Genomic DNA, 10,422 nt, shown 5'->3' with positions numbered 1-10,422 from the left:
GTATTTTTTTAATTTTGTCAATATATTTTAGGGGATTTTTTTGTTTTGGCAATATAATTTGATAAATTGAGAATTTAGTAATAATTTCTGATTTAGTTTCATTTGCTTTGCAATAACGAGCAATCTAATTTCTACACCTAATAGGGGTATTACTATTCATTAAAGTCATTGAAGGCTTGCAAGTACTTTTTGTGGTATGATCCACCAATGCCAAAGATGACGAAAAATATGATGGCAAAATTCTTGAAGGAACTAAGGAAAATCGAACAAGAGAACCATGTCATGAAAATTGAACTTGCAAGGTTGGAAGAAGAGAACAAGATGATGAAACATAAAATTTGAAAGCTAAAAGCTAGGAGCAAGTTGTCAGTTTTTGTAATCGTTTACTATGGTTGTTGGCAACGACAAAAATGAACATGCTGCCATAGATTTGGGGCTCCAAATGTTGGCTTAGATGAATTAGGGAAAGCTATATAGTTAGATTTAACCATTTATTTACGAAATTGGAAGGTTGCTATTAAATAACCTTATTTTTGTTTGGTTATAGTGTGGTTATAAAGCACTGTAAACCATTTGATGTAGCAATTGCCTAAGTAATATATGCAATGGTTGGATAAATTGAGAAATCTAGACATATTTCAAGGTTGTGGCACTAGGTGTCTAAAAAAAGTTTGGCAGAATTTTGCCATAAAATTTGACATTCCCTTAACATAACCAAACCAAACAATCCCTGTCAAATTTTGGGTAAAAAAGGACAATAGGAAAACTTCATATAACTAGCACATTTCAGTCATCCAAAAGAGATCAATGCCCAGCTCATAAGATTAGTTCATGTCTAGCCAACAAGAGACAAGTTAAGGTCACATAGCCTAACTTTTACAAAACAATGACCTAGTTCATTCCCTAAACACACCTCACAAGATTAGTACACTACTTTAATTACGATTGGAAGATCTATATTGAGGAGACTTCATTCCATAAACATCTACAACAAAAAATTAAGCCTAAGTTGATCTTCATATGCAGCACCTCATCCTCCCAATATTGTTATGCCTGCATCATCACTTTCATCTAACAACCTATGTACCTGTATAAACCAAATAAATACTTTAGAAAATAGACTAGACAATGAATTCAAGTTTGCTTAACAATTACATAAGCAAACTAACCGTTTGCTTTCTACTAGTCTCTTTCCCTTTTGAAGGAGGAAATAGACTTACACGGACATATCAGCTCTTCTCTTTCTCCAATCTCGAGCCTGAAATGTGTCACACATTTGCATATTATGTCAAATTGTCTTCCAAACTGAACACTTCATGACCTTTTAAGGCAAACTAGTATCAATTTCTTGTGGAGCTGAAGGCTGGATGTCTATCACTGCAGCATGTTCAGTACCTACCTCTGAATTTTCACCTGAGACTAGGCAAACTTACAAGTAGTTGAGCAATATAATGGCAAAAATTAAATTAACTTCAATTAGAATAATTTTTGGACATATATAATGGCACAAACCATCATTTGCTGAAGACAAGGTACTAGCTTCTTGTTGGTGTCTTTCACTCCCTTTATCATTATAGGCCTGATGTGCATCTATTAAACCAAAAGTTGCAATTTTTGTTAGTGATAAGTTTAGGACCAAAAAACCAAAATATTAGCAAACAATCCTAACTACTAGCTATAGTAGTTGAGGGGTAGTCTTCATTTGAATTATTCTTCTTTGTCTTACTAGTTCTTTTGTTATGGCCCAAATTCTTGCAAAAGCTACGTTTATTGGACTTAGATGATAGTGCCCTGCCAGAGCTATAACCAAGGAGCTCATTGGCTAGAATGAACCATGGGCATTTTCTCATAGTGTGGCTTCTTCATGGCAGTTTGAGCATTTCATTTTCACAAGTCGTGTTCTAGGTAGTTTTGTTGCACCTACCAAATTGGGCCTTGGTTCATCAGGCTCCCTTCTCCTTAATTTCCTTCGCCTACTAGGAGTTTAACTTCTTAGGAGGCAACATAAAATCTTTTTTTTTTGACTAAACCCAAGCGTCCACTCACTGGTGCTATTGTTGGTTCGTATGCTTTCAAGTAGTTATTCCTTGAGTAGTATTGATGAACCAAGCTCTTGAGAGTCCCTCTAGTCAAGGAAATATAGCAAATAGCATGGTAGCAAGGCTAGCTAGTCAAGTCTTATCTTCTACATGTGCATGTTTGGTTCTTAACATCAATCACATGCTTTCTCCCATATGTGTGTGTCAGTTCAAACTGATCTTCCTTGAACCATAGTGCAATATTTGAAGTAACTTCTTCTTTGGCTTTTTCAAGCTTTTTTCGAATTTTGGACAGATCTTGTCATTTCTCTTCTTCATCAAGTCTCTTTTTGTTCTAAGCTGTTCCATTGGATAAATTCTGGTTGTCTCAAGCATTCTTCAGAATTGGCTTCTCCCTTGTATCCATAATGACCGAATTGAAGTTCTCACATAAATTGTTGATCAGAATGTCGCACTTGAGTGTGGACAGGATGTGGGATCTTGACCAATAGTAGGGTGAAGTGTTATTTGTCAACCATTTCCATGCATATCATCGTATTCCCTCAAGCTCTTGGTTCTGAAACCTTGTCATGTGTGATGGTCTAGCACAAGTCCAAAACCTCTGCTTCAATGCTTCACCTGCATGCAACTTTTTGAAGTTGTTGTGAAGGTGCCTAACACAGTGTTTATGCTCAATATCTGGAAGCACCTCTTGAATTGCAATCCCTAAACCCTAGTTTAAAGAAAAATAAAATAAAATATTTAAATTAAATTAAATTAAAAATAAAAAATCAATTCAGCAAGTAACCATGTATTTAAGTTAACAAACACTAGTGGAGTTTACATTTTGTTTGTCACTAATGCATGACCATTTTCTTTGGTCATAAATGGACAACTCACATTTCAAAAATTCACTAAACTATTTCTAAGACTTCTTGTTTTCAGCCTCTACTACTGCATAAGCAATGGGATAAAGGCAATCATTTGGATCCATCCCTACAACAAGTAACAATACCCTGGGATGTGGGCCTCTTAAATGGTAGCCTTCTGCATCAATCACAGACTAGCATACAGATTTAAATCCTTTTTTTTAGTGCCTCAAAACAGATATATAGCCTTTGAAATCTCTCTCTTCCCGTGTTTTCATCTAACTCTATCTACATGTCGCGCCCCATTTTTGATAAATAAATAAATGGTTTAAAAAATGAATTTTTTGTGATTGGAAAATGAGTTGTGATTTAAAAGAAAAAATGGGTCTAAATGGGGGGTTGAGAATGCGACGATTTGACCCAAAATTATAGTTTAAAAAGGGTTTTTGAAATAAAAATTGGAGTCGCCACTTGGTAATGAGTTAATGTGTACCAAGTCACCAAAAAAAATGAATTTTTAAAGAAAAAATAGGAAAAGGTAGTAAGAAACCCCTTTTAAACGACTCCTAGTCCACGTAAATCAAAGAAAAAGGTTCGGGAGTCACATTTGACAAAGGGGAATGCAAGGATGAAATCCAAGGCACCCCTTTGACCTAGCCAAGGCTAGTTGCATGATTTAATCAAAGATTTTCTTATTTTAACCAAAGAATTTATTACATTTGGATGCACTATATGAATGCAAACCCTAGATCTAGGGGTATTGGGAAAAATTTCTCTTCAAAGGTTGAGTGCTGCCAATCACATTAATTGTGAAGCCCAATAACGATCCTTTGAAGAAGTCACGAATAATGCGTGTGGGATGCAAATGAATGGAATGCATGTATGCAATGTGAGGACATGAGTTTGAAAAAGTAATAAAAGACAATAAATATGTAAATGAAAATGTGCACGTGAGTAGGCAAGGTACGGTATGTGAAATGATAATATGAAATGCATGTGTGGAAGTGATGATAAAAGTGTTCGTGTGCAAGTGAAGAAACGTAAAGGTGCACGTGTGTAAAATGGGAGGAAAAATGAAAGTGTGACGAGGGTATAAAATGGTAGAGTGGATTTGAAAATGCATGAGCCTAGGGAATTTATGTATATTGGGTACGGGGAGACCTAAATCGTGACTCAATTTGCCCTTTTATAGAGGGAATACAAGCGTGCTAAGGCTTAGAAAAAGCCACACTCGTCTATATCCCATATTTAAGGGGACTCTCAAGCAAATGAACTCTATAACTAGCATGAAATGCAAAAAATCCTAAAATGGAGGGAAAAGGGGTTCGAGGGGCATGCAAAATGATAAAACTAAAAAGAATGCATGACATGTAATGAACATGCAAACATGTACTAACGAGGGGAAATCCCTAAGGGTCTAGCGTTGGACTAGCCCATTCTATGAATTCCGACTAGCGTTGGACTAGTGGAAACGTACATTCATCCATCACATTCATTCATGGCTATGGAAAGCGAGTAGACATGTCAATCACTTATAAACACATAGCACATAACACTTAGCATGCATATCTAAATGCCAAAACCTAAGAAAACGATTAAACATATAGCACATAGACATGCAAGACACATAAGGTGATTAAGGCCCTAACTATTACATTTGCTAGCTAGGCACAAGTCTTCAACAGCTCTTCATCGAATGCTCCTCCAAACCTTATCTATTACAAGCCAAGAGGTGTACACATACCCCATAAAGAATAACTTAAATAAAAAGCAAAAGTAAATGACATAAATAAAAGAAATTAAGGAAAGGCTAAGAAAGCAAAGTAGACATGTATTTCTCGCAGAGCACGTTGGTTCACATAGAAGAGACACAAAAGATAAAAGAAATTATACCTCCCTTGAAATGAAGCTCTAATGGAGTGAAATCAACTTATTTATCCTCCAAAATAAAAGAAATGGTCAAGGTACCAATTTATTTGGTAAATAATCACAAAGGATAAAAATAAACATGAATTTGAATCAATTAAATCATGTCAACAACCCACATTTAAGAAGTCAAAAGAAGAAAGGACTTGATTGCAAAGATTGATAAAATTTTGGGGCCAAATTTAAAGAAAAAATAAAGTTCAAGGACCTATTTGCAATTAAAGTAAGGACCCAATTGAAAGAGGTTGAAAATATCCAAGGCCATAGTACAATTAAAGAGAAATTCAGGGAATGATTCGCAAATCCAATTATCAGATTTTTAATCAAACAAACTGTTGGGCCATTTTAATTATTTCTTGGGCCAAAACCACTTGGCCCAATCTGAAGTTCAAAACAAAAAAGAATGGGCCATTTTTATTTGTTTGGGCCAGACTCACTTGGCCCAACAGAAATCCAAGCAAAACAGACGAATTAGCCCAATTTTCATCAAACAAACCAGCCCAATCAAAAGAGTGGGCTTTTATCTCCTAAACCCAAATCAGAATTCAATCAAAACAAATAAATGACCCATTCCCGAAACCCAAACAAAAATAATCTCTTAACCCAAATCATTTACTTCACTAAAACCAACATAATTAAATCAACAAACTCATTAAACCACAAACATGGCCTAAAATCTAGAATTAATCCACCCAAAAGACATATTTGAAACAATTAAAAGATGATTAAATCTAAGGGATGAAACAAATTCAGCTTTTCCATATTTTGGGCCATATCAGATGATTAAATCATTTAAACTTCGATTTTCAGAACTTCCCAGGCAAAGCATCTGAAAAGCCTGCTTTCTTCTTCATTTATCCTACAACTTCATTCTTCTAGTGTCATGCCAAACGTAAGCAATGAAGACCAAACAAACAGCATTCTTTCACTCAAAACAAATCAACTATGCATTCTATCATTAAGATCCAATACTATACTCCGCATTCCCAATGATTTGAGCAGCCTAGATTACGCACAAAGGGAATTAAAAGAAACAGCTTTGAGCTGCTTGAGCAATCCATTAAACAGACCAGATTTCATTACCTCAAAGTACATCCCGACAAATTTAAAAAACAAAAGAAGACGTAGCAAAGAGACATAATGAAGGAGCTTGTATCGACCTTGCCTTAACAACAAAATTTGCACAGGGGCGAGGTTAATATGGTTACAGCAACTCATGGCTATTTACGTGTTTGCACAACAATAAGCACAACAACAAAGGAAAAAAAATAAGATGGCAATATGCATGCCAAGCATCGAAACAAGCATTCTTCTGCATTCTTTCATTTTGTAACTCATCCCAGGAACTACATGGAACAGATTCCAAGCAAACAAAACCCTCTAACAAATTCAGACCCCTCTGGATTAACAAAATCCAATCATGAATATTAAACATCAAAAATTCCAAAGAACATCAGTGGCCATTTATCCTTTCTACACAGCATAAAAATATCAGAAAGTTCCACTTCAATTCCCCTGGCTCCCTCCAAAATAAAATGAAGCTCACCTAAACTTCCTTACACACAAACTCACGACATAACTGAATTCATACCAAAGGAAGAATCAAGAAAAAGAAAAAACGGAGAAGGTGCCGTACACAAGTATATCAAGATCGAAACTCCCATTTCTGCCATGAAAATCAACTATTACGTTCTAACAAATACTGCTCTTGTTTTCTGTTCATCACTTTTTCACACGCAAGATGCAGACGATTCAACCATCAAATAGAATTTTCACTCAAGCATTTCATCAAACATGTTAAGGGTATTAAAAATTTTATCAATTCTTTACTCTATTGAAGCTAGAATCGGCCCACAAAATTTGTCAGAGACACAGAGAACAGTCCAATCAACATATACAGCATGTATATTCAAGAATCATGAACAAATAATTGAGAGGTCGCAACCAACATGATCATGGCCGCCTGTTTCGAAAGTTTGAACAGAACTGAAATTTTAAAAGAAAAAGACAACTTACATGCTTTTGCTTGCTCGAGCGGCAGCGGTGGCTATGATGGTGAGTGGAAAAAATGAACAGGGGAGGCAGAAGATATGCACCGCTGCTTCTTGGCGCCGGCGATGAGGAAGCGGTCGACCACGGCGAATGCAAGTCGTCGAAGAATAATCTTCAGCCGCTGTCTCTTTCCTTTCCTCTCTGATCTTTCCTGCTCTTTTTCAGCTCTCAAACGCAGCCTCCCTGTTTTCCTTTTTCCTTTCTTCCCAATTCGTCGAAGCCCTTTCTCCTCTGATCTTTCAGATTTCTGGTTGTCCTCGGTTCTTTTTTCTCTTTTTTTTTTTTTCAATCCCAGCTTCCCCCGTCACTCTTTTCTTTTTCAGTTCTTTTTCCGTCCGACCTCAGAGCTCCCTTCTCCCTCTGTGTTTTTTCTCCCTCCTTTTTCTTGCAGCTTGGCCGCGTTTTTCAGCTTCCTTCCTCAGCTCACGGCCCTCCTACTGATTCTCCCTTTTTCTTCCTTGCTTTGTTTTTTTTTCTATCCCATCCGCGGCTTCTTTCTTCTTGTTTTTCTTTCTTTTCGGCCCCCTTCCCCCTCATCCATAGCCTCTCTCCATCAGCCCTCAAAACCAACCTAAAAACCTTCCTCCATACCCAGCCGCCCCTTTCTCTCTATCCCTCTCGTTTTTTCTTCCGTTTCCCCCTTGTTTTTTTAATTTTTAGCCCTCACAAAATTCTACTTTGACCCCCAAAAATTCCTTAACTTCCCAAATGTCCCTAACACCTCACCCCTTAGGTGCTTAGTTGTCTAAAATATAGAAAAGACACTTGTCCAAGTGCATGCAGTCCCACTTGTCATTTTCACCTTTTTTCCTTTTTCCTTTTTTTCATTTTTCAATTTTCATTTTTTCATTTTCATTTTTAAATAATGAAACTAAATCTAAAACAACTAAAACATATTTTTTGAACGCTTTTCTTTTTTCCTTGAGAAATTCTACGCTAAAATGGCTAAAATAACTAAAACTAAAAGTAAATAAAACTAATTGTGACAAATAAAAATAGAACAAATAAAAAACGAACAGTAAATAAATAAATAATAAAACACCAAAAATTTGGTGTCTACACTACATATATACTGTGGAACTCGAATTACATTTTAGCAGCTCATCACAATATTCCCATAGCCTTTTGTATTGTTCTTTATAACTTGCGTGGGTTAAGATCTTTACTTTCATGGATGTCTTGTACACCTGTGGTATGGTGATGTGTACATTCAGTTCCGAATGGACCTTCTCCCTAAATTCTTTAACAATCACTCTTCTTATTTGACCTTAAAAAATCTACATACTTTCTAGCCAGAAAACCTAAGATAGCTCTCTCATTGTAAAATGTCCAACAACAAGTGTGCTCAAGTTCCATAGTCTTCATCACAAGGGGTTCATTACCTGATTCAACCTTAGAGGCAAACAACATCCATTCACAATTTTCAGCCTTGTATTTAACTCTTATCCGTGTAGCATCTTGTTTACCCACTAAATATCCTTGCCCCATTTGACTGCGTATTGTCTACTGCTAACTTGAACAACTGTTTATCATCAAAGATTTAACCAACATGAAATTTTGGATCTTCCATTTCAACTTCAGGCTAGGCCTGAATCTCTCAAGACTAAGCATCTTAGGCTTCTTCTACTATCTTCATCTGAGGAAGAGTGTCCGCTGTTCAACTCATTCGAGACAAGTGAATCAGATTCTTTATGGATTGGAATATAATCTCCTTCATCCAGATGCAAGTTTCTCAAACTAGCAGGCTCGGCTCTAGCTTTTTTATTCTTAGTTGCAAGTGTTGGAATTTTCTATTTTTTAGGTTCCTTGCCCTAGCTCTTCCTTCCACTATCAAGTTGAATCTTTCCAATTCAACCACCTAACTCTTGCTTAGGAGCAACAACACAGCTATGGGATATCACATCTTCATCATCATGGCTAAATTCGTAATCGCATCATGGAAGCTTTAACCTTGGGATGATTTCAAAAGGGCAGCACCATTCGCTTCATCATCATCATTTCCTCCAAGATCAACAGCTTCTATTTTTCCATTTTTTGCCTTCATATGCTCCATTTTTTGTCCACATAAATTGGCATGTCTTCGACGTTAGCTAAATCAACATCGTCAAAGGTTACATCCACATACACACTATCTTTTTCTAATTGAATCTCCTCAGCATTTGCTACACTTGAACTCCTAGTATTGTTATTAACATCTCTTATATGGAATTCGTGGACAATATATACATCAACTTCTCTATTTGTTTTTGCCAAGCCACATAAATTGTAGCATCCTTACCATCTATTTGCCATAGTTTGAGCACATTATTTTCACAGGGCATTCTATATATCATCTTGAATCATTTGGATAGCCCACAAGAGTACAGAAGTCATGTAAAATTGATTTGCTAACTCTTATTGGAATAACTCTTTCAAATGTTTCTACGCTACCCCTACGTATGTCTCTTATGGATCTTTAACATAAACACCACCATAATGTAACCTCAAAGTGAAATAGTCCATATATTGGCCTGGTTTTTTTATTTCCAAAAAAAATACAAAAATTCTTTTGTTTAAAAATATAGAACCTCGGCCCCAACTATGTCCGACTTTTCATGAACATGAAAACTATGACATAGTATAATTTAAAGGCAAAGGGACCACATCACAACTTACAAACAAACAAAGTTACTTTAAAAAATACTAAATTTCGCCATCATAGATTCATCATAGATTACAAAAATACACATTAAATTTAAAAAAATACCAAAATTTCACCATCATAAATCATAAACAAATAAAGTAAAATTGCAAAAGCACCATACCCAAAGTAAATGCTTTATCTTTTCCATGTGAAATTTATAAGTACTTTATTGTGCTTCGCGCACACATACATAACCACAAAAGTTTATTCTCAACCATGTTCTTCTTTATATTTTATTATGTTTGATTAATAAATCCTTAAATAAATAGGTACATATTTCATATTTGCGCGCACACATACAGAAGCCCAAGTAGTGTTGACATGGAACAAGGTACCTTGGGCTCAAGGCTTCGTCATTCATATTAATGGATTTGTCCGCAAACTGATTTAGAGTTACAATATAGGGTAGCTTTTGTTAGTTTTATTAGTATTTTTATTTATTTAAATTAGCAATGTTAGTATTTGTAATTGAGTCAATAAGGGATTGCATGAAGAACCAATTGAAAGAAAGACTTGGTATAGGAAACTATTGACTATTTGGTGTTCGATCCATGCAAGCTTGCATTGGATTCTAGCGCCAGATTGCTGGCAAAGAGTAGCTGTCCAATCCTCACATCTGATCCAATCCTGGTTTCGACTGTGGATTCTTGTGGTAGTAGTGGCACTCGTTTTTATTCAATTAGGGTTTAAATGTGTTTTTATTTTCTATTTAAGTTTAACTTATTGTAGCCTATATAAATAGGAATATTTAGAGCTTTTGTAATTTGACTATTATCGATATTATTGAAAATTAACTCTCTTGAGTTGTATGGCTCTCCATGTTCCAAGGGTGTGTCTCGCCGGGATTCTTGTGGTAGTAGTGGCACACATTTTA

General features: G+C 35.8%; 1 long non-coding RNA gene across 1 annotated transcript; it reads right to left on the bottom strand.

The window, feature by feature from the left end:
* Nucleotides 1-793: 793 nt before the first annotated feature.
* On the bottom strand, nt 794-7,486 carry LOC113694056 (uncharacterized). Its single transcript, XR_003449243.2, has 3 exons — nt 4,781-7,486; nt 1,170-2,751; nt 794-1,087 (listed from the first exon to the last, which is right to left on the bottom strand). It is a non-coding gene; the product is annotated as an uncharacterized lncRNA (long non-coding RNA).
* Nucleotides 7,487-10,422: the final 2,936 nt, after the last annotated feature.

Source organism: Coffea arabica, chromosome 6c, assembly GCF_036785885.1.
Source record: "Coffea arabica cultivar ET-39 chromosome 6c, Coffea Arabica ET-39 HiFi, whole genome shotgun sequence".
Classification (NCBI taxonomy): domain Eukaryota; kingdom Viridiplantae; phylum Streptophyta; class Magnoliopsida; order Gentianales; family Rubiaceae; genus Coffea; species Coffea arabica.
The sequence above is the reverse complement of the archived record's forward strand: the minus strand, read 5'-3'. Positions and strand labels throughout refer to the sequence as shown.